At 38.4% G+C, this 23,801-nt stretch overlaps 1 long non-coding RNA gene across 1 annotated transcript in view; it reads left to right on the top strand.

The window, feature by feature from the left end:
* LOC104685455 overlaps positions 1-23,801 on the top strand; it is a 205,507-nt gene that overhangs the window by 75,281 nt on the left and 106,425 nt on the right. The window contains exons 8-10 of the long non-coding RNA XR_005604191.1: positions 18,781-18,909; positions 22,586-22,664; positions 22,771-22,888. This is a non-coding gene — a long non-coding RNA (uncharacterized LOC104685455). The remainder of the gene's footprint in view (positions 1-18,780; positions 18,910-22,585; positions 22,665-22,770; positions 22,889-23,801) is intronic.

The following is a 23,801-nucleotide window of genomic DNA, read 5'->3' as shown; positions in this document are numbered from 1 at the left end:
GCTGTACAAATGATCTGGGATAATGATAAGTAATTTGCAACCACCTGGCACTGTGTGAACCAGCCAGAGAAACATGCCTGGGGTGTACTAGGGAGAAATTATACAGCTGCATACTTTTTATGCTGAGATCAACTGCAGGGTCTTGACCAAGAATTAGTTCTTTCTCAGAATGAAAAAGATATAAAAAGGTGTGTTCCACTGGGCAGCACTGGAGCAGCACTTAGGTAATGAAGGTGCTCTAAGCTGATGGAAATGTTAGTCTTGTTTCCCTGCTGCTTACTGTGCTGAAGCAAGACCATTATAGGACCAATGCAGTGTATCCATGGTAACGTAGAACTCAACTTTGAGAAGCTCTTAAGAAAGAAACTGTTTTTGGTTTTTTTTTTCTTTTAAAGTAATTTTATAACTAGTATTTGCAGAACTTAACAAATGACCTAAATATGGTACTTTATCAATGTACCTAGGGAACAATAGGTATGTTATGGTACTTAAACAGGATGTTACATCTGGATCACCCAAATCAGGATTATTTTGTAAGAATAAGGATTGATAACATGAATAAGTATTTTCAGGATCAGATTGCACTCTGCAGTGGAAATTTCTCACAGTTAATGTTTCCTCCAGCTAGTTATTCACTGCCAGGAAAGCCTTCTTTATTGATTATTATTGTATATTAATGGAGCTATCAGATATTTATTTGGCAAGTTTTTTGGTTAAATTTTCTCTATGATTTCTCCCAGGGGTAAATGAGTTGCAGAAGTGGAAATAGGCAGTCCTCTTCTGCTAGGTCTGGATATTTAAATGTGTTTTCAAAATATCAGTTCTATTACAGGAGCATTTGGAACAGACATTTGGATTCCAATAACATAGTGAATTGCAAGACTTTTTATTATATAAGGATTAACTCAGAAAACAGATGGATGGACTATGTCAAGAATCCTAGCATCACAGGAATTACAGGAGGGCAAATTTCCAGCAAAATTCTAGATACCTGTCTTCGGAAATGTCTGTGAAGAAGTCAAAGCCGTGTATGCAAATCAAACTGCGCGTTTTCAGCTACTGCTGTTGTGTGTGCAAATGGAAGTTTAGGAAACCTAAGTTTAGTAATTTCCTTTAAATTGATTGTGCCGATATCTGAGAGGTGATTGGATGAATTTATCAGAGTTCCAGATATAGCTTGTAATTGCTGCTTCACATTATAAAAAAAGCCATTAACTGAAACATATCTACATTTACTGAAATGAGTTTCATTCATTGAAGACATTGGGGCACATTTAATGCCTTTTTGCTTTGTGTAAAGACTGCAATAAATTTTTCATACTTGCTAATATTTAAATCAGGCTTCAAAGTTAACTCAAATGATTACTTTGATGGAGGAGCAGGTTTTAGGTATTCAACCAAACCCTCTTTTTTACATAAACATTTTTTATGGCAGGTTTATTTTTGATAGGACCTTGTATAAAGACATTGCCTTCAGGAAGAAACATTGGAATTTTAGGATTGTTTGAAACAAATGTATAAGGATATGTTAAATGTCGTGACTATGCAACCTCACATACAGTTGGATCAAATGGACAAACAATAATGATGGACCAAACCTGCAATTAAATTCTCTAATATTTCAGTGGACATGATTGCATGTGAAGCTACTTCAGAGTGAAGCTCGTGATCCTGGACCTCTTTTCTGAATATATGTATGAAAATGCTTCATAAAACAAATCATAATAGAGGACTTGTTTCAGTGTATGGAATTACATGCACAAGCAACATGCAATTTAACCTTATGCATGTGTACCAGGATTTGCATGATTCAATTTTACTGTAATTAAATGTGATGGTAAAACTAACCTGTGGATCAAACAATAATTGCAGTGAGGGGGTAGGCTCCTGCAGTGTTTTTGCTGCCTTGTCCTGCAGTAAGATAAAATATCAAATGGACAATATTTGCAGAGTTACTACTACTTCTCATAGGTTTATCATATTTTGACTATAAATCTAAGAAATTTAAACTTAAGGTAACAAATTTTGGCAATAAAAACTTGGTGTTTATTTCTCAGTAATTGATCCAGAATAAAGAATAATTTTGAACTGCTAGAGAATTAAAGCAGTTGTTCAGAATGTGTGAATTCACTAACTTCTATTTTGGAAGCAGTTGTCAGGATCACTGTTTTTTACACAAGCAGTTGCTATATAAAAGCAAAACAGGTTCTAAAAACTAGGCTAGCTGTTACCTAGCAAGAATTGTTACAACTGATTATCTTTATGCCCACACTATGAAATTCAGTATCGTACTTTTCATACAAATACTTTAATATGAATTTTCAGACAATGGGCACAATAATTCAAGGCTTGCTGCCTTCTTTTGGAAGTTAATTTGGATGAAAGTAAAGTTTGCATTTAAAGCACAAAAGCTGTTCCTGCATAAATGCATGTGTGGACATTCATGCATTCGTGAATGTGTAATTCAGGAATCAAAGTGTCTTTTGGTTTCACTTAACCTGCTTTGAAAATAGTAGCGTTTAGCTGAATCCTTCATAGAACTGGAACAGGTCTACTTATTCCAGTCAACATCTGAGTTATGTTGGAAAGGGAGTAGCTTTTGAATAACTACTATTAATTTCAGAAATATTTTTGCAACTATTTAGGTCTGAGCCTGATCTCAGCATACACTGGCATGTACTGCAACCTTTCAAATCTCAAGTCTAAGTTTTTCAACTCATCAAATAACAGGCTGCAATTTAAATGCTCAGAAGACTGGGCTCCAAAACAGAATCTAAGGTGTACTGTTTATCTGTGACAGAAGTGTAACTTAGATTTGTGGCTTTTACCAATCTCAAGCTACAATTGGTTTTCTGCTAGTTATAGGTATAGTAGTAGCAGTATTTAACAAAAAAATGGCAGTGATGATAGTCATTAATTGAAAAAATTGAACCATTGATTGTTTTGGTACAGAGAAAATCAAGGCATGTGCACAAATCCCATCAATCTAACTTAAATGATGCTATGACTTAAGAATAATTCCTTGCATCAAGACTTAAGGCTGTCAGCTCTAAGGAGCAAGCTTTGTTATTTCCAAGTGTCTGAACCATGCTTAACCAACTAGAACTGTTATATGGTTGAGAGCTTCAAATATAATTGCAAAACATTATACAAGCATCTTTTTTGGCATTTCAGTAGATTCTGAGAGTTAAAAATAAAACCTTTGCACTTAGTCTTTTGGGGAACTTAAGTCATTAATCTTTATTTATTTATTTATTTATTTAAAAATGATAATTTAAGCTCCTTATGCAGTTTTTAGAAAGGCTGATGTACATACCTGGGTTACTGTGAAGGTCAAATACTCTGCATATTGAACATTTCAAGCTGCTGTCCTGCTTAAGTTCCAAATCATTAGCTTAGCAAATGGGAGCCTAAATATAAGCAAAGTCAATAGGGAAGAAAAAAATCCACTGCACTGTATGTCTAGTGATAGAAAAAGCTACAGCATGCAAACAAAAATTTTTAATTCAACATTCTTTAATTTAAAAAAACCCCACACCACCTCCACTCCCCTCCCCTCTGACAAGCTTGCAAAAACTAGGTCTGAATTCCCAGTGGGAATAATGAGCAACAGCAAGAGTGAATGCTGGGAGAGTAGAATGCAATTGTATTAGTCTCCATCACAATGGGAGGTAAACCCAAATCATTTATAAAACGTAAATGCTGGCAGAACACAGGGAGCTCAGAGCACCACACTGCAGGTGTGATTTATGAGGCTGGGGACTGGCTATAAATCAAACCCTTTTGTTTTAAATAGTACTGCTTCAATGCAGGAGATCAGTTTACATGTAGAGGAAATGATGAAAAAAATGCAGTACATTGCATCCCAAGAATATTAGAGAATCAGCTTTACAATGTGACTATCAGGACCACGCTCAGACAATGGGTATCTGATGCGCAATTTAGCGAATGCTCCCACTGCTGAACAGAGTGCCCTAATCTAGCAACTCAGGTTTGTTTCAAATGTATTAATCATGGGATCTATTTTGTGAGACCAGCTGTTAAAATCTTTGCACTTAGGGTCAGGAATACATTGGCTATTCCTGTTAACTAGCTAGAGGTGTCCTTTTATGCCACCAAAAGCCCTGCCTGTTTCTATGTTATCTGTATTTTTCCTTAATTCTAAAGGTTGATGGGTCTCGTTATTTAGTGGCCTTGTCCTATGGAAATGGCTGAATAAAACAATTAATTCTTAAGGATTCAAATAGAGAGTAGGCATCCTGTGAAGTTCTGCTCAATTACATGAAAATGCACGTCTGGCAAGGAAAAGTGCTTTTCTCTCTCTATTGGTTATATAATTATCAAATGGAAGAGATTTTAAAGGTAATGAGCAAAGTGATTTCTTCAGCTCTGCTTTCTGGATCTGCCAGAGTTTATCTTGGCTGCATATTTTGCATTCATTTTACATGCATGCCACTAGAGCCTATGCTATATGCATAAAACCACACTGTGTATCCTGCAATGTGGGCCAGAGAAACACTTTAAAAAGCTGAGAGAACGAAAGACCTACATAAAGGTAGGTACAGCAGTTATATAAGTTTTCAAATAAGTTTGTAGTGAAACAAAAGGTGCATGTGTTGCGCTTATGCATATCCTGACCATTTGATGTGATGGCCTTATCATGGAATTGTAGAATGGCCTGGATTGGAAGCGACCTTAAAGATCATCTAGTTCCAACCTGCCTACCATGAGCAGGGACACCTTTTACTAGACCAGGTTGCTCAGAGCCTCATCCAACCTGACCCGAAACACTTCCAGGAATGGGGCATCCGCAACTTCCCTAGGCAACCCGTTACAGTACCTCAACCACCCTCACAGTAAAGAATCCCTTCCTCAGATCTCATCTAAACCTACTTTTTTTTTTTTCCATTTGAAGGAATTCCCTCTTGTTCTGTCACTACATGTCCTTGTAAAAAGTCCCTCTCCATTTTTCTTGTAGGCTCTCTTCAAGTACTGTAATGTTACAATTAGGTCATCCCTAACCCTTGTCTCTTCCATGCTGAACAAACCCATTTCTTAAAGCCTTTCATCATAGCGGAGGTGTTTCATCCCTCTAGTCATCCTGATGGCCTGTATCTGGACTTATTCCAACAGGTCCATGTCTTTCCTGTGCTGGGGACCCCAGAGCTGGATGCAGCACTGCAGGTGAGGTCTCACCAGAGCAGAGGGGCAGAATCCCCTCCCTCACCTGCTGCCCACGCTGCTTTGGATGCAGCCCAGGACATATTTGGCTTTCCAGACTGCAAGGGCACATGTCTGGGTCATGTCCAGCTTCTCATCCACCAGCACCCCCAGGTCCTTCTCAGCAGGGCTTCTCTGGATCTGTTCATTCCCCAGCCTGGATTGTTACTGGGGTTGCCCTGACCCAGGTGCAGCACCTGGCACTTGGTGATGTTAAAACTCATGAGATTCACTAATGATTTAGCCATGTGAAAGTAAGAAGTTGCACTCATAAGCAGAGTGCCTTTATGTAAGCAAGGAGTCAAGAGACATCTTGCATTGAAATGCTTTATTACTTTCCAAGAGTCCAAACTGCACACATTATGGAAACACATGCACACAATTTCCAGGATTTTTCAGAGGTCCTGGTCTTGGTAGAGGCAACATCAGCTATTGCTGGAGGCATTAATATCAATTGCTTGTGTGAAAAAGGTATCATTTCACTGAAATAATTGATTTTTTTTTCCTTACTTACTGTTATAAAAACACATCTAGTGCCATAAATTTATGGGGCACTCTATAAATGTAAAAACATATTCCCTGCTCAGTAGACCTTGCAGTCTGAATTAGGCCAATATATGAAAAAGATATATTGATCATGAACAGAGAAAAGAAACAAGTGGCTAAAATTGCTTTTACCAATTTCTTTCCAGCTGATAATGGGCCAGACTTTTAAAGGTATTTGGCCTTCTGTTTTTTGAAGATTAAAGTGCTTAAATATCTTTAAAAATATAGTCATTTTACATGTAAAATCTAATGCATCCCAGAAAGCACATTATGTGGCAGAGGAGTAAAGGTGGCTTTGTGTTTTATGAATCTTACTCTGTCCTGGACACTAGAGTCAATTTAGATACAAAGCCTTGAAATGGGCCTGCCCCTGTTATGTAGTCCTCTCAGGCTGCAATGCCAGCTGTAATATTTGCAAAAATTTGCTTTGTGACTGAATTCCTGAAAACTCTTTCCATCTTTGGTGTTTTTCTTGTGGTTTTTTTTTTTTTTTTTTTTTTTTTTTGTGTGGGAAAAACACTCTGTGTCCTTTCTTTCTCTATTATGCCCTGTGAGAGAAATAGTTCTGTGGGCCAGAAGTAGTGTTTTAAAACCCATTTGTGCAAACTTTTCTGCCTTTTAGACAAGTAAGTCACTCAAGGGACCTTGTTGCAACACTCAGGAAAATATATAATTAAAGCTGGTTTAAACATTGAGTTTCTTTACCATTATAAAGGTTAAATACATGAAAAAGAAAAAGAACATTTATATAACAGAAGTGATAATGAAGGGTTTACATCTGCAGCCTCCATGGACAGGGGAGTTTGTGGCTTTTCCTATGTAGAGTCATCAGGAGTAGCTGGTAATTAGCAAGTTCAAAGCCTATTGTCTCCTCTAAAAAGCCAACTTGTTTTTTTGGGGTTGTTTCAGAATGACGTGATGTCTGATGGCTCTATTCCTTTTATAGGACTTCTTGATATGCTTTGAATTCTGACTAGGGATGGAAAGTAATTTTTGTGAACATATTAACAGAATGATGTGTAATAGACCTAGCAAAGGTTGAAGACTGGTAATGGTGACGTAGTATCACAGAGAAAAGAAATCTGAACACTGCTCTCTGAGGAGGCCAGCGAGGAGTGAGGTAATAACAGTTTTCATTGCCCAGTTGAGGTTGACAGAAGGCAAGATGATTTTGCTCCTCAAATTGCACTCAGAGGATGGGAGGCAGCATATATTTTATATACGTGTGGTAGGGGATAGGAGAGACTTGTTCAGTGATGTAGGAGGCATTGTGATACATACAAAGGTCTCCTGCAAAGCTGATGAACACTTTTTCCTATTGTGGAGCTGACAAGTTGAATTCCTCCCTACAAATCTTGAGTCCAGCCTTGATGTGGTTTGCTTGCTGTATAATCTCATTAAGCCAATGGGTATGGCACTGAGGTAAAATCACAGGAGAGTTTTTTGTGTTCTGTAGCTGATGAAGGGAATGTCCTGGACATTTAGAATTTATTCTAATGTTGTGGTTTTAATTTCTGGTAGGTGTTGGCTTGCACAAACTGTTTCAAAATGTCTGCTGCAATGACTGCAAGCACGGAATGTTCCAGAGATGCTTACATAGATACACCTGCTGTCTGTGCGCAGGGTGTGTAGTATTAAGAGGGCGATTCATGACCTTTGCATCTTCAACCATACCCTTCCACATAGGAAGCTCAACTAGGTCATGTACTGAAGGGAGCCAGGAAATGTACATGCGTGTGTGATGTGAATCTGATAGCCTGTCTAGTTACCAGGAGTGGCCACAGATGTGCATCCCAGTTTGGCAGATGTGTTTATACATTTTCTGAGATGTTACAGATATAAAGTGTATATCAGAGCTTACAATCTGACCTTAAAAATTAGATGCCTTTTAAGATTGTATTCATGTTCCTTGTGATACAAATTAGTTTTCCAACTTAATCAGCATTTGTGACTTGATTCAGCAGAGCATTGAAGCTGTACTTACGGCAATCACCATTCAGCAAAATTTTAAACTTTAAATACAGGCTGTGGGAACAGAGCTTAAAATTAAATGTGGGTTTACACAAGTTGCAAAACTGGGTTTTGACTTTGAGACTCTGAATGGGAAAATTAGTCATGAAAGTTTGGTTCATAGTGTGAGATTTCTCCTTTCTTACTCAGGAGGGAACTGGCATAAGAGGCGTCACTGGAAACCACGGTGAACAGTTAGCAGGATGTTTTAGCATCCCTTTTGAAATAAAAGCTAAACATGTGAGTAGGTATAAATTAAGCAGAAATAGGGGTTTTTTTAACATTTGGATATTAAAAGAAAATTTTTTTGAAGACTGACATTTCAGTTTAAAAATTAAGTGAAAAATTTGTAATTTAGAAAATGTGCTGTCATTTGCATCCCTCAAGGTCCATATGCCTACAGACAGATGTTCCTTTTTTAAAGTCATTTTTCCAAGATCCTGGGTTTGTAAAAATATAAAATAAATGAACAAATAAAGGCACACATGCTTTGATAAGCTTCACTCTTTTTGTGATATTACCCTGTAGGATGCAATAGAGATGCAGAATCAGACTAAAGGGATCAGAAGTATCAGGAATAAAGTCTTTATTTTATTCCTTGTTAGAAATATAGACCTGACAGATCAATGCTTTGGAGCGTGCCCTGTTAGAAATGCCCTCTTCAGCTCTGCTGCTAGTGGAGTTCTGCAAAGTCTGCTCCACAAAGTTGTTTGCAGGCTGAACACAAGACCTCAGTTCGCTTCAATGTGCCATTGGCAACAGCAGTATCTTGCTTCCTTTCCTGACACCTGCAGACCAGAGTCATCACTAGCTCCCAGCCATTGGAGCAAACTGGAGAACCTGGTTGTCCTCATCTGCTCTCAAAAATGTGCACTGTGAAGGATGTCACAGAATTGGTAACTTGCTGAAGTGACTCAAATGCTCCATCCTGACCTCTGCAGATGGCTCCTGAATTTTTAAGCATTTGTACAGTTTTTTTAGCATTGATATGAAAGGTATTCTCTGACAAAAGAAGTTCATTAGTTGAACAATGCTCTTTTACAGCACTGTAGTAATTAGTGCTCCAGATAAGAGCACTTTCTGGCGTGGTGCTTATCTTCAGATTTGCCAGAGGACAACACTGTGTGGCAACTGGATGATTCTTTCAAACCTCTGCTTAGGCATGAAGTCAGGTGTTACGTTCTGTCTTTAATGTACCTCTGATAAATTATTATCATTGTCCAGTGATTTATAAGGTTTAAAGTAGGCTATCTGGTGGCTGTGAGAGGCATGGAGAATCCCACTGGACAGTCCATCTCAAGTCTTATAAGTTGCTGGAAGTAGGGTTTCAGAGTAGGAGTCTGAATTTGTTCATAATTATGTATATGCATTTTTAGTTTAATAGGTATGAAGAGTATAAAACAGGGTAAGCAAACTATTGCTTCAAAGGGAAGTGTTTAAAAAATTTAGAACACCTGTTCTAAATGTATGACATTTTAATTTCTAATTAAACTGTGAGCTAGAGAGTATCTTCCACATATCTGTTCTGCTGGTCATCCTCTATTACGGTAAAGAGCATGTTTTGCTATTTTTATATGATGTGTTTAAAGTCCTTGTAAAATTTAATTTCTCTGTCTTTAGTTCCAACCCTGCTAAGGATTTCTTTCTTAAACCTCATAAATTAGAGAAACTTCCTATTAATTCCTCTGTCATATCCAATGTTAGTAATACTAGACCTTCTTCCTTATGTATTGTGTAATTGGAGATTGATCCAGTTTTGTCCTAAGTATCAGAAGAAACAGAAATCCCTCTAATTTCCAGAATCTGCTCCTCAACTTTGTAGACTCTGTATATTCCAGTCACAGTTTCTATCTGTGCAAAATTTGGAATAAATATATTGGAGTCAACAAAGCTGTTTTAGTTTAACATAATTTAATTATAGACTCTGTCCTTGAACTTTATCATTCCAGCACTCATTAGGCATTCTGGTTTTGTTCATACTAGGACCCATCATAAAGAAATTGATTTCCCCCTGTTCACTCATCCAATTTATTGCAAGAGAACTCCATGTTCATTTGCCCATTACACAGCGTTTTGTGGGGCGAGAAAGAAACAAGCCAAAAGAAATCAGCAGAAGAAGTAGTTATCATGTTGGATGAGGCTCTGCTCACATTTATTTTTGGTATAAAGGCAGAACAGCTCCTTTTCTCCCAGAGGAATTTATTTGCATTTGGTGGGTGAGAAAAACTCCAGATTAATATTCTGTGCCCCAAAATTCACCCTTTCTACCCCTATCTGTTGCTCTGAATTACAAAAGAAACTACTTAAGGTGATGCAGCATATGTTTTACGATTTCCATAACTTCTACAGTTCCTCCCCCTCCTTCATTGCTAGTTGTGTTGCCCAAGTTGGGCAGCTGAATAATGTGTCCTCCACGGCTGTTAAAATTGCATTATAAATAGGCTGGAAAGAAATATTGTTGGAATAAAGCAACTGGCACAGTCCCTTTTCCTCTCCCCAGTGGCAAAGTGTTGATGACCACAACACAATTGGTCTCTGTTATCTGGAGAACATGACCATGTCGTTGTTTGTCTGTCTGGGTCCCTCACAGGGTTGCACAAAGCACGAGCATTTCAGTCAGGATGGCACCACCAGCGTGCTGAACATCGTAGAATGACAGCAACAGAAAACAAGAGCCCTCTTCCCACACATTGCTCCATGCTGTGATCAAAATGGCATTCTTGGTGCAGCCAAATTGAAAACTTCTGCACAGTTGGCTCAGTTAGAAACTTGCAGTGAGGAGTGTGTTAGCTGGTAAACCTGTAAGCTGTGAATTGCGTTGAGACTTGACATGACAGTAGATGAAGTGATCCAGTAGTAGTTTTGTTTTCTTTCTATGTCACTCATTGTCCTCCTGTTTAGCTGTACCACATGAAATTTTCCTGACCTCATCTTCAGGGCCTTACAGATGTTGCCTACACTGCCATGTCACCTTCCTGTACTAGTTTAGCAGCTTCATATCTGTCCCCTGCCTACAACTTTATGCTTTCTCCCATGAATTTTCTATCCTTGGTAAAATTTTTCCCCAGAAAACCCTCCTGCTGTTATGTGTCAGTAATTCTTTGCTCACCTACTATACCTTCTGTGCCTTCCTCATCTGTATCATCAGGACTTTGAGTAATGAAATAATTTATTTTGGCTTGTCCTGGGTGCTATGTATTTATAACTGTTGGGTGGGCTAAGATCAGTATTATTCTTGTGGCATTGTGCTTTTGAAAGCTGTGTACAGGATCCCTGTAGACCATAATAAAAAAACTCTGAATATATCTTAATTTCAATGATGTGAGGACAGGGCCTGAGACCTGTGGCATGATCTGCTACTAGACAAATTACAACAATCCCTTGCAGCTAAACATGCAGATATTGTAGATAAAGTGTTTATACATTTGTGTGATTCTGGGAGAAATATCTGCTTGGAAATTTTGAATAACAGTTTTGGTTAAATTAATGTTGCAGAGACTTTCCCTTTGGAATAATGATTTGTCAGTGGCTTAGAACAAATGAAATAAGAATTTTATACAAATACCAAACTGTTACTTAAAATGTGTCACAGCATTGGTAGGGAACCTCTGAGCTGGTGCTAAACTCAGCTTTCAGACTTATGGTGACTTCCCAAGTTCCATTTTGACTGGGTGGCTCGAAACATGGTCTCTTTGGCTTCTCTGGCAGTTTTCCAATAAACAGTCTGTCAGCCTGTTATGCTTTCACAGCTGTATTAGCCCCTTTGGCCTCCCCACCAAGCTCCTGACTAGCATCAGCTCATCTTTGCTGAGAACATTGGTCCTACTGGAAAAGTCAGTTTACAATTTGTTCTTCGGGCATGTGACAGCTGAGAGCAAACAGACAAACAGTCTTTGCACTCTTTGCACACCAGTTCCTTTTTTCCTGAAATAGCACAAGAAATAACATATGCACTCATGTACATGTAAGGATATATAAGTGTACATGCATGTTTGTGAACACAAAAGTGTGTATTTATGCATAAATATGTGTATGTGTATCTTCCTAAAATGAAGAATATATACGCTCTTTGCTTTTTCTTTCCTCTGTTTCCCTACTGCTTTTTCAGGAGCTGTCTGTGTCCAAACCTTCCTGTGGTGCACAGCTCTTCATGGGCTTGGTGTAATTTGGTTCCTACTTCCTTACTTGGCCCACTGCCTTCTCCATTTCTTTGTCTTGATTTCTTTGTTACTCAGCTTGCCCTTCCCAGATTCTTAATCTGTGAGATTTTATCAAGGCAAAGTATGCGCTTCTGTAGGACTGTATCAATGCTTCATTTCATTCTTCTGCCTGTAGGAAAATTCCCAGGCTCTAGCTCTGGCAGCCAGTGCAGACATTCTGCCTTTTCCTAGATTTGAGTCTTCTCAGTGCCCTGCCCTCGTGCCCAGACAATAACCCTTACAAGAGGCTTTTTCAATGATAGATTTTTTTGGCCCCACTTCCCTGCTTATTAATACAAACTGTAATGAACCAAGGTATGGTGAAGACAGATGGACATAAAAGTACAAGTGATGCCTACAGTGAAGCTAGGCTTTTGTACAGTGTGTAGACATGTCCTGAATGACTCCCTGGACGTTTTGGAAAAAAGACTGACCTAGGGGGACGACAAGGACCAAACTAAATTAGTAACTCAGAAAAAAAACCTCTGAGTTTTGAGTATTGAGCTCTCAAGTTACTAAAAACCCCAAAGTCTTAAACAATACAGGATAGGGATAGTTTTCATTTTCATGCAGTAAACAGCAGTTTCAGGAGTCATTTGGTTTCAAGTGAGCTGTACTTTACAGAAAAACTCAAACTGAAACCAGAGTGGACTGTTTGTGAATGCACTTGGGCTGAAACTGAAGAAAAGCTTTCCATGAATTGCTATGAGTGGAAACCACTGTGCTAACCTAGATGAGTACCGTACTTCCCAGCGGGGCACCTGTCTGCTTACTCCCTGTGGACTAGCAGGATAGGAGATGACCCTGAGCAAAGGGCTCTGCCTCAGATGCAACACTGGGAAGGAACTATTATTCAAACATAAACCACTTTTTGCTCCTCTCCCCTGTGGGATGGAAGATAGGGGAAGTATAAACTGTTCTGAGATCATTCTTTCCTCTCCAAGGTGCACTTGGCATAGTCTTGTCCCCATCCTGATGATGCTATTGGGGTGTGCAGCCTGTGTGGGCAGCACATTTCCATGCAAGCTGTTGGCTGCAGACCTCACTTATATCTTCTCTGCCTGCATTTCTAGGGGCTTCCCGGATAGCACCTTCTCAAGGATATTTCAGTCTCATTTCACTTTTTCACATCTTCATTCTTTATAGAAAAAGTAGGAAGGTTAAAAAGTGCTTCCTGCACCAGCTGATTTCTTGCAGTCTGTAGCCATTCCCCAATGCATAGCCACTCTTGGATTGAAAAGTAAAGGTAGTTTAACAATGCACAAAAGCCTCACACCATGTTTATTGCCACGGTACGAAGGAAAAGTATATCTTGTACTGCAAGTTTATGGCATAGCAAAGGATCTTTTTTCTAAACTTATGGCAAGTTTTTATTTTTAGATCACTTTCCAAAGTTGTAGACTTACTAGATAGCTAGATGTATCTTTAATATTTTCCATTGTTGGATTGTAATTCTTTCTGATAGAGAATTTAGCTATTTTTTTTTCATGAAAATTGGGGAACTTCTAGATCTCCAAGTGATTTCACTGTTAATTTTAGTCTGAGCAGAGTCCAGTATATGTCAGTTGTTCTGATTTGCGCTGGTTGTTGCACACCAGCATCAGTGCTGATTGACTGAAATGGAAAAAAGCACAAAGACTGAAGTCAGTATGGCTGCTTTATTGCTGCCCCTCTTGCCCCAACAAATCCCATAAAATGTGTTGGAAATCAACTGTCCAGCCTGTTGTTGATCAGGTTTCACTCAGGTGCTGTTGGAGAAATTATTTAAAATTTGTATGTGTTTCCATGCTACTGTCAGCAAAGCCACAAAGGGAGAAACTGGAACAAAATTGAAGAAAAGCTAAAGAACAGTAGTTTCTGCACAACTGGACTGCAGTTCCTTCACCATCTTTGTGACTGTTTGCCTGATGTGCACCAGTATGTCTGTTTCTCTTGAACTGGGGAGCTCAGGGCTAGACTCAGCACATCAGATGCTTTTCACCAGTGCTGAGCAGAGAAGGATCATCTCTCTTCACCTGCTGGCAAAACTGTTCCTAATGCAGACCAAGAAGTTGTTCACCTTCTTTGATGCAAGGGTGCATTGCTGGTGTGTGTTCAATTTGACGTCCTCAGCAAGATATTTTTCTGCCAATCTGCCTTCAGTCTGGTCAGCTCCCAGCATATCTTGGCACATGAGGTTGTTCTTCCTCAGCTGCAGGACTTGGCATTTGCCTTTGTTGAACATCATGACTTTCTCCTTGGCCCGTTTCTCAAGCCTCTTGATGTCCCTCTGGATGGCAGTACGAATATGTTTCATCAACCACTCCCATTGGCTGCAAACTTGCTGTGGGTGCACTGTGACCCCATCACCCAGGTCTGTAGTGAAGAAATTAAACAGTACAGGTCCAGATATCCAAACCATAATATTCCACTAGCGGCTGGTCTCCAGCTGGACTTTGTGCTGCTGATCAGAGCCCTTGGATCCCAACAGTTCTGCCAGTTCTCAGTCCACCTCACTGTCCATTTAATCCAGTCTGTACTTGATCAGTTTGTCTATGAGGCTGTTTTAGGACATAGTATTAAAAGCCAGGCTAAAATCAGGAGAAAGCCTCACTGTGGTCAAGACTTTCAGTCTGATTCTGCCAGGTGACACCTTGTTTTTTCTGAGTTATACTGCTGTTGATGTATTCTGCCCTGGGCAAGTCACTAAGCCTCTTTTCTGTGCTATGCTTTATGAAGCTGGGCCTGAGGTAATATAGAAAGAAGGAAGGAATGATCTTGCATAGAAAGTATTTTAATACTGTCAAGTATGATCAGTTTACATAATAAGATTCAAAAGCAAGAGTTAGGCATGGACCATTCATACCAAATATTTGAAATATAAAAATAAAATAAAAGTGCTTATAAAACTGGGGGGGTTTGTTAAAGCTTTTGAAATTTAGTGAACTTAGCATCCACAAATATTAAACATGTACAGTTTACCTTTAAGAGGAAAGGCTCTGCAGTGGGCATTTAGCTAGATTTGTACACCTACACACTGCAGATGGTTTAGTTTTATAAGAGATGAAACTGCATTTGGTGGAACTGATTAAATATAAAAACACCACCATCTGCCATTTATTCTAATATAAAATGGTTTGGGCAGATGCTGACATCTTTTGAGATGATTGATTCATCTCTGACAAGTGAAGATTCTCAGAGGGTTCCAGCTGCCCACTGCTCACACAATACCCACTTACGAGAGCAAGTGCCAATCACCACACTGTTGATTTGGATGTAGCAGGTGAACGAAGGGCACTTTAATAAACCAGCAGTCTGCAATTCCTAACTACAGCAGTGGTGTTTTTTTTCTCTTCCTTTTCACTCCCCCCCACTCTTCTGGTGCACATTATACTGGGAGGATATTTCATGCACACAGCATACTGTATTGGAGCACAGTGATAACTGGAAGAGTGTAAATTTCTGGCACAAATAGATCTTTTTCATTTTTTAGAGTGGAAAACCATCAGATACTCTCCACATATGCTATTCATTTTAAAATTATTTTTGCTAAGTGTCCATCAGGATTACATTTAAACTTCCTGGAATATTATTTATTGAGTATGACACCAAATGCTTTGTAATAACTTGAATAACAGATGTCTATCTTGTTTTATTTGATAACATTGTCACACTCTCTCCTGGGGTATTTCCTTAGGGCAGCTTGCTGTAGCATCATCTTTTTTATAGGTTTTGCTCAAGCTTTTTAGAACATGCATGATAAGTTATGGAAGAATTCTTAAAAAAGTTCTCAGGACCAGACTATGATATTCATACCCACACTGAATAGCTGCTTGCTCCAGCAGTAAGTCCTAATGCAGACAGACCATTTCTTATGAAATAAGGTCCTGACCCAAAGCTAGATTTGTGGTAACTGCAGTGGACTTTTGGTCCATCTCCAAGTGGGAGAAAGTGCAGCATAATTAGATTGTCATGCAATTAGGAAGCAGATCCAGTCAGTCCTAACACTGCAAGTATATAAATGGCAGGACTTCTGCAGAATACCTTAAAATAGGATGCTCTTTTTGTATGTGCTAAAGTGTAATCTTTGACTGTCCCCCACTCAGAAGTATCATGTTGAACAAATTCTTCACTATAAAAAATTAGTTTAAAAAGGAAAAGAGTCTGTTTATATGAAATGACATGAAAATACGACAGTTAAGTGTTGTGCTGGCACAGCAGCATATAGCACATATATATAAATTTGGTCAGAGGGATACTGAGTGATCATACAATCATTTGAATGTACTTGGAGTAATTCCAATAAAGTCTGGAGTAAGCCTATTGTACAGGGAAGCAGTTGTTGTTACAGTATGGGTAAAAAACTCTCTGTGGGGCATTTTTAAACTATTGAGAGAAGCTAAAAGCTATATAAAAATATGGATTCTTATTATTGGTACAGAATCGATTCTGCTCACCTGTTGCTGTAGGTAAAGCAATAGAGAGTGTCATTTCATTGTTTAAAAAGGTAAGGGATAAAATTAAGTCAGGCAGATTCTTATCTGGCATAAGTTGTGGTTTGAAGTCAATGAAGCTAATCTTATTTTTTATCAGTACTACACCTGGGGCAGAGGATTCAGAAATTTTTTTTTACACTTCTTTTTATTTTAACCCCTCTTCTACTTATGATGTTTTCTTCATTCAGATATTCCCATTTACTTTAGCCCACTTTTTCTCCAGGTGCTCTTTCTGTAGGAAGAGGCAATATATTTTGCCTCAGAACAATCTTATTGCCCCTTCCTGGATACTGGTTTGTAGGAAGCACTGGTGAATGCTCCCTGAGTCAGAGGAGGACTCCCTCACTGAAGAGAGTGACTGTGTTATTTCATCTAATGATCTGGGAAGCTGGGTGCTTGGAATTGCCTCTGCGGTTGGTTTTATTGCTGGGAAAGAGCAATATTTATGTTAAACTCAAAAACCACCACCTTAATTTGAATGTTCAAAAGGTTTGTTTTTAAACAATGAAAGAGAATTTAGGAAAGAAGTGTGTTTTGGAAGTCAAAATGAAAATCAGAATCCTAATGAACACAGAATACTTAATATATGGAATGTATAGCTGACTTTAGGGAAAAGACTTTCTCCAATTTGGCTCCTGTTTCTTCTGATATAGAAACATTATACAAACCTAAAGTGTCTAATCCAAGAAACAGCCACCAGAACCTTTATAATGCAAATGATCTGACTGTTCTATAGTGTCTTTCTTCCAAAAGGGTCCCAAAGTGCTATACAAATTACATGTGGCCACATGAATCAGTTCCCACACCACTGAGTTACTGGCAGCTCTGGGGAGCAGAACGCCTTTCTACCAGTGCACAGAGTCATTACCCAATATTTTATAGTGGCAAGCAGAAAATACAAAGGAGGCAAAACAACGAAACGCGAAAAGATGAAGCAGATATTGAAATTAAGATTCAAAGAGGACTGAGGAAAAGGATAAAATCAGCTCCATGTTTTTCTTTGATGGTGTCATCAGAGCTGGTGATGCATATTTTTATTGATAGCTAGAGCTGACCTTCACAATTTTTGTCAAGGTCCTGGTTCCTAGGACTTGGTCAAGGGTATCTGGGCACTGCTCCTTGTTTCTGGCTCATAGACCATTTCTCTCTGCAACCCTTCCACCTGAGTGTCTGAGTTTCCACAAAGAGGCCTCCTAGTACAAGGGTGCTGGGGTACCTCTAACCTGGCCAGATGTGATTATTTCAGAGAATGCTCTCGGTTTTCCTGAAACAAAGGGTGAGTTTGGCTCCTTGTGCCACCTACTCTGCTCCCAGCTAATGCCAGTGTCAAGCAACAGGGCTGACTTCTGGAGCTGGAGCCTGGCTTGAACTTCACTGCTGCCCTTAGCAGGAGTGGTCTCCTGGCTGCCATTGCTCCAGCCAGAGTCCCTGGAGCAGGGAGAGGAGGAGGGACCAAAAAAAAGGGAGGGAAAGAAAGAGAGTTTCCCACAAAAACAATTCCACAAAAATCAAGTCTCCACAATCCTATATTTTTCTATTTCTTTAAATGAAATGTTTTGTATTTTTTGTAAAATTTAGTAAAGGGTACCTTTTTTTTCCCTCAGGCTATCAGCATTGAAAGGTGAAACATGAAAAATCCCTCTGTCTGATTTTACATCAGCTGAAAATTTTGTTTGACAAAGCTAAATTTTACCATACATCTGAGTTTTGAGACATGGGTTTTCTGTTGACAGCATTGAAGTATTGTCATTACTACTGCTGTTTACCACCTAAATTCTGTTAAATGTTATGTTGAAAAGAGGTTTGTTGGTTTGTTGGTGTGTGTGGTGTATTTTTTTCCTAATGGATAGCTTGCAATTCACTCTTGTAAGAAATTATGCTGGGCTAATCATTTCCAGAGTCTGCCTGAATGCAGTGATGGTGACAGTGCAGCCACTCTGTGCATAATAGCTCCTTCACTTGTGGGAGACATGCTTGGTAATTAAAAAAGTCTGTACACAAAAGCTGATGTGCAGCTTCTCAGCAGAGTGATGTGGAGTGACATTGTGGTAGATTAGTCTTCTTGGGGGCAAAATCAATGAAAGCAGCAGTTAGTCAGATGGCTTCTGACATAATTTTTCCTGTGTGCAGGTGAAGTATTTTACAGTAGTCTTAGGAGCTGTTGTTATTTTCTACTGGCTCTAAAGTCAAAATTTGCAAAAATATCTAAAGGATTTAAGTGTGCTCCTGTGGGTGAAACAGGTATATGGGATTTAGACAGGTAGGAAAAATAGAAAGGAACAAAAAATCTCATAATTTTCTCACCACAAACTCTCATTGAAACTTCCTAGGTTTCTTTTGTTGCTGCTGACTCCTTCCTTTCCTCACATGCTGCTTATCTGGGTGAAGAATCATGGCTGGAATTTATAAATGCTTCTCTGTTGTGCAAAGGAACTTTGATAGCATGAAATGAATAACAGGTAACATAATAAGAAAAAGTATCTGGCTACAGCTTTGGAAATGTAAATTCTTTTATCAGTCCCCTTGCTAATTGGAATTTCTGTTTGTTGTTTCACATTTAGTGGATTTCATTATAGTTTCCTTGGTAATTAGATATTTTAACTATAAATGAAAAATAGCAGACCAAATAAACCCAAAGCAAAACAACAAAATGCAACACCAAACTACCAACAAAAAAACCTTCATTAAGATTCAGTCAAAGTTGTATATAGATAGGACTTTAATTAAAATATTGTTAGAATGTGCTGTTAAGGAAAACAAAGGAAACAAATGAGCCACAGAAATTGAAACTTGGAGAAAAAGGACCCAATCCAGTCATTCCCAGTCACTGCAAAGGCACTTGCCATCTGCACTGTGCTTGGGAGGAGTCCACATCCAAGTGAGAGCTTGAACTAGGGGCCAGGTCTGGGAGGTTTTTGCCTCTCTTCCTCAGTCTCCTGGTGGTGCCTCTTTTGGACTGCCTTCCTTCCATTCTGTATTCAGCTCCAGCAGCAGCCAGCTCCCAGACCGATGGGGGCTACCAGATACTCCCTGTCTTGTTTGGATACAATAGAGAAGGTGTCAGAAGAGGATTTTTGCATCATTTGTCATGTGTCCATGTGGAAAAGTCTTTCCCAAAATGATGTTGTTCCAGGCAGGTGGAGAAAGGACTTTGTAGACCTGAAGAGTTTTTGAAATGGAAGGTCTTGTGGTTTTTTTCATCCTTTATGGCTTTTTAAAAATATGCATGATGGTAAAGGTATAATGAAAATTTAAAAAAAAAAAAAATCTGGATTCCTCTATATTATTTCTTATGTGAAAAATGAATATGGTGCATTGCACTCCTATGCCCATAGCAAAGAGGTGTTCACAGACCTGCCCCTTACTACAGAGCTAAGTGCTTTATAAAAATGTATTTTGGAAGGCAAATGAGCCTTACAGCTTTTGCAGCTTCATGTTTAGAGCTGGATACAGACATAGAGGAAGGAAAACTATTTCACAAAATGTTCATTCTTTCCGAGGCTGATTTCTGTCTTATTAGCCTAAGGAAAGGTAACCCAAGAAGAAAGTATCATAGACAGATTTGGGTTCAAACTTTTCACCAAGGCTGACCTCTGCTCTGTAAGTGAGGCCTGCCAGACAGAGGCAGTAGTGTCTGAAAGATTCTGAGGTCTAGATGCCAGTGTGTGAAAGCAGTTTGTCTTTAAACAGGTGGAAAAAACCACCATTCCTTACTCCCTCATTTACTTCTTTGTCCTGTGTGAACTCCCTCATTTATTAAGCTTTCAAACTAAGCTCTTTTTTTTTTTGAGATTAGATTGCTTTGTACTGAAAATGTTAGATAAATATGAAATGTACCAAAATCCAAATGAATCAAAAGGAATTTTTTTCTTCCAGCTGAAGGTCAGCAAGAACACTGAGTGCATTGCCATGCTTCCAGAATTACCTTCTTAATTTCTAGTGTCTCTCTGCAACTCAACCTCCTCCCTTTTGTGTCACCCTTTCTATTAGTTTAGTAATATGCTGTCATCCTGATTTTTCTTAATTTTGCTTGTGATATTACTTCTCCTTTTCCTCCTCCTATGGGAACAGATTTCTTCTGCCATATGCCCATTTAAACCTGATTGTAGTGTCTGAACATCTTGTGTGCTTAGCCACAGCATCCCTTGGGGTTCAATTGAGGCAGGGTATGTATGTGACCTTTAAAGCCATGTCAATGTGAGACTCTCTCAGCACATGGGTCTTTAAAGCCTGGATGTCTATGCTTTATACTAACAAATTTGACCAGCATGCCTTTTTATGAGGATATCATCATTTTGGGCAAATTCCAGGTTCCATATTTTAAATCAGCATGTAGAACATTTTTAAAATCTCAATTTCCCAAAGGTCAAGTTCCAGTAGATTAAAAATGAAAAAAATCAAAGCAGTTGTTATTTTACTTATTCATTCCAGCAAATTTGTAGTAGTAACTACTTGAACGTGACTAATTGGCAATTTGTAAAGTGGACTGTTCTCAGTAGCAAAGTTTTAAGCAAATCAATGCTGTAACTGTTTCCTTATTATGACAATTCTTAAAAAGTGTGACAAGGTTGTTATAGGAAACAGTGAAAAGTCCCTACATTTCTGGGGATAATAGATTTTGTATTTGTAGCCTAAATAGTCTTTATTTTCACACTTTTTTTTGCATACACCAGAAATAGGACTGTGCTGGGTAAACAGTGAGCTGCCCTAATAGTCCTGCCATAATAATGCTTTACTGTGCTGAAATCTCATAAAATCTCTTCAGCTCAATGAACGACGTTTCACAAACATCCTTAGTTTGGATCTTGTGTCATGCCACAGCATTGTTGCTGAGCTTTGCCTTCCCAGAGAGTCTCTGACAGTTCAGTACATAAACTGTCCAAATTTCAGTGCTAACGTAGACGTTCTTAAATCTAAAAACTCAGGTGTGTCACCAGTACATATAAACCAAAATATTACAGCACTTTCCTTATGAGGCAACAATAAGGGTCTTAAGGGTATTTTATTATGCAGCTGACTGGAGAGACTGAGAGAAAGCAATGATTGATTTGTACTCTGAAGTAGAAAAAAAAGTTAAATTTCAATTAAAATTGACAGTAAATTCTAGTAACATAAGCATAGCATACATTGTACATGTACTGAAATTAACCCTACATTACATAAGTGTGTAACACAGGACATTTAGTACTAAAATGAAACATTTTAGGCTATGAAAATACATAATTATGACATCCATCCAAAGGATATTAACCTTGCTCAATAGTGCTATATATCATGCAATTGGATTTTGACTGTTAAGTATTTTAACTCACCAATTAAAGATGCACATTTCAATATTCATCTTTTAGCTTACCTTGGTTAGTTGCTTTATAAAATATAGGTACATGACCACTTTGTTACTTTCTAATCCTTTATTAAATGAGAATTCCTTATTTAAAAGCCCTCAGCTTTGAAATATTTCTAAAAATAGACTTGGTCCCTAATCTAAGTTTTGTAGAGTTGATTGTTTTCTGCTGAAAATGTAATAAAGGAGAAACTAATAGCATTTAAAAAGAAGACAAAATCAGCAGCTGGAATTGGCAAATATTTTAAGCTGGTATTAGTCCTTTTCTTGTTTTAACTCAATAGTGAGGATCTGGGAAGAGTAGTAGCCTTTGTCGTGCAGATTATGAACAAAATTAAATCCTAGGGAACTTATCACTAATGTTAGTTCCTAAATCAGCAATCTTTTCCACGCTAATCACTTTCTGAACCTGATTATAGCATCTTTCTGTCCAATGAAGAACTCTATTGATTTTCCTCTTTGGAAGCAATTTTTGAGGGGGATTCTCAAGCGGAGGAGCTTGAGCAGTGAGTAAGTCTTTTGGGAGGGGTAGGTTTTGTATACTCATAATGTGTGACAGCCAAGTTTATGTGTTGACTGTTTGCCTTATTGAACTACTGTTAAACTCTGAATTCCTGGAAACACCATCAAGCTGGAATAAAAGTACCACCTTCCCCTGAAAACACCATTTATTTTGGTCTCCTACAAAATCTTTGAGCTGCGTTATTTTCTTACACATGTTAATTCATAATGAACAATATTTCTAGGGTGCCTTGAAAAAAAAAAAAGCATCAAAGTTTGTGTTTTCACAGAGAATAACTAACTGGAATGACAAACACCTCTTACTTTAAGAGAAAGCCCAGACACAAACTCACCAGAGTACAATTACAGGTGATGTATAGGGGTGTGTAGGGTGAGGGGTGGGTGTCTCATGTTATTCATGAAACAGCGTTGCCACAGAGGGGCCCCCAGAGTGAGTGGCTCTTTTCCTTCTCAGCTGTTTGGCAGAACCTCAGGGGGATTCTGGGGCAAATGAAAACAGCTCATGAGTGGGAAAGGGTCCCACCTCTGCATTCAAGTGATGACACAACTGAGTGACTGCATCTGCATCAGAGGTGAGTATGCTTATGTTATTAATACTGGCTCACAGCTACACTTTGATTTTACTTGCTGTCTCTATGATGAACTACAGCCAAGATTTTTTCCTTATAATATCTTATAGTATTTTAATATTATTGTATTCATATAAATAATAATACTATATACATTATATAAATAAATAATAATATAATCTGATAATTTTCTGATAATATCTTAAGATAATATAATATTCTTATTTGATACTAAATCAAAGGCAAGTTACCTTTTAATTAATATTATATTCTCTTACACATAATTTTCTGGTGTAAAGAAGGGTTATCTAGAAGGTCAAGGGCCAGAGAAAAAGATGGTATCTTGTAGCTTGAATTAATCTAAAAAAAAAAGGAAATAGATTTTAGAGAAGAGAACAGTATGAGTCTGGCCTGAATTGGATCAGACCCAATATCCTTCTGAGGAAGAAATAAAGGGCTTGAACCTTCTCCCACTGAGAGCAATTACAAACCTGCAGTTTGCTATAATAGCTGTGTGTGATAGGGGCATAATAAATTTAAGGTCTGAGATAATCAAGAAAGACTGTGTAATCTTCTGCTAATGCTTCTGAAAGATGCTCTAGTAAAATTCTAGGTAGGGAGAGCCCTGCACTACCCTGTTATCAGAAGAAATAAGTTTAAGGCACTTGCTTGTTGCACTTGGCTATAACTGATCCTATGATTTTAATTTGACAGTGATTTAAAGTGAAAAAGTTTTGAAAACAAAATTTGTGGAATGATGACTCTGAATGCTGTAACTGTGAGAGAGTGGGGAGTATGAGGGGAGAAGGAAGAAGTTTTACAAAGATACCTGTCTGAATTTCTGTACAGTGCATAAGAAAGTTCAAAGGCCATTTTAGACAAAGGTCCCCAGCTTGGTGTCCTGTTTTTGACAGAG

This window comes from Corvus cornix, chromosome 3 (genome assembly GCF_000738735.6).
Source record: "Corvus cornix cornix isolate S_Up_H32 chromosome 3, ASM73873v5, whole genome shotgun sequence".
In the NCBI taxonomy this organism is placed as follows: domain Eukaryota; kingdom Metazoa; phylum Chordata; class Aves; order Passeriformes; family Corvidae; genus Corvus; species Corvus cornix.
This window is presented reverse-complemented; position numbering and strand designations above follow the sequence as displayed.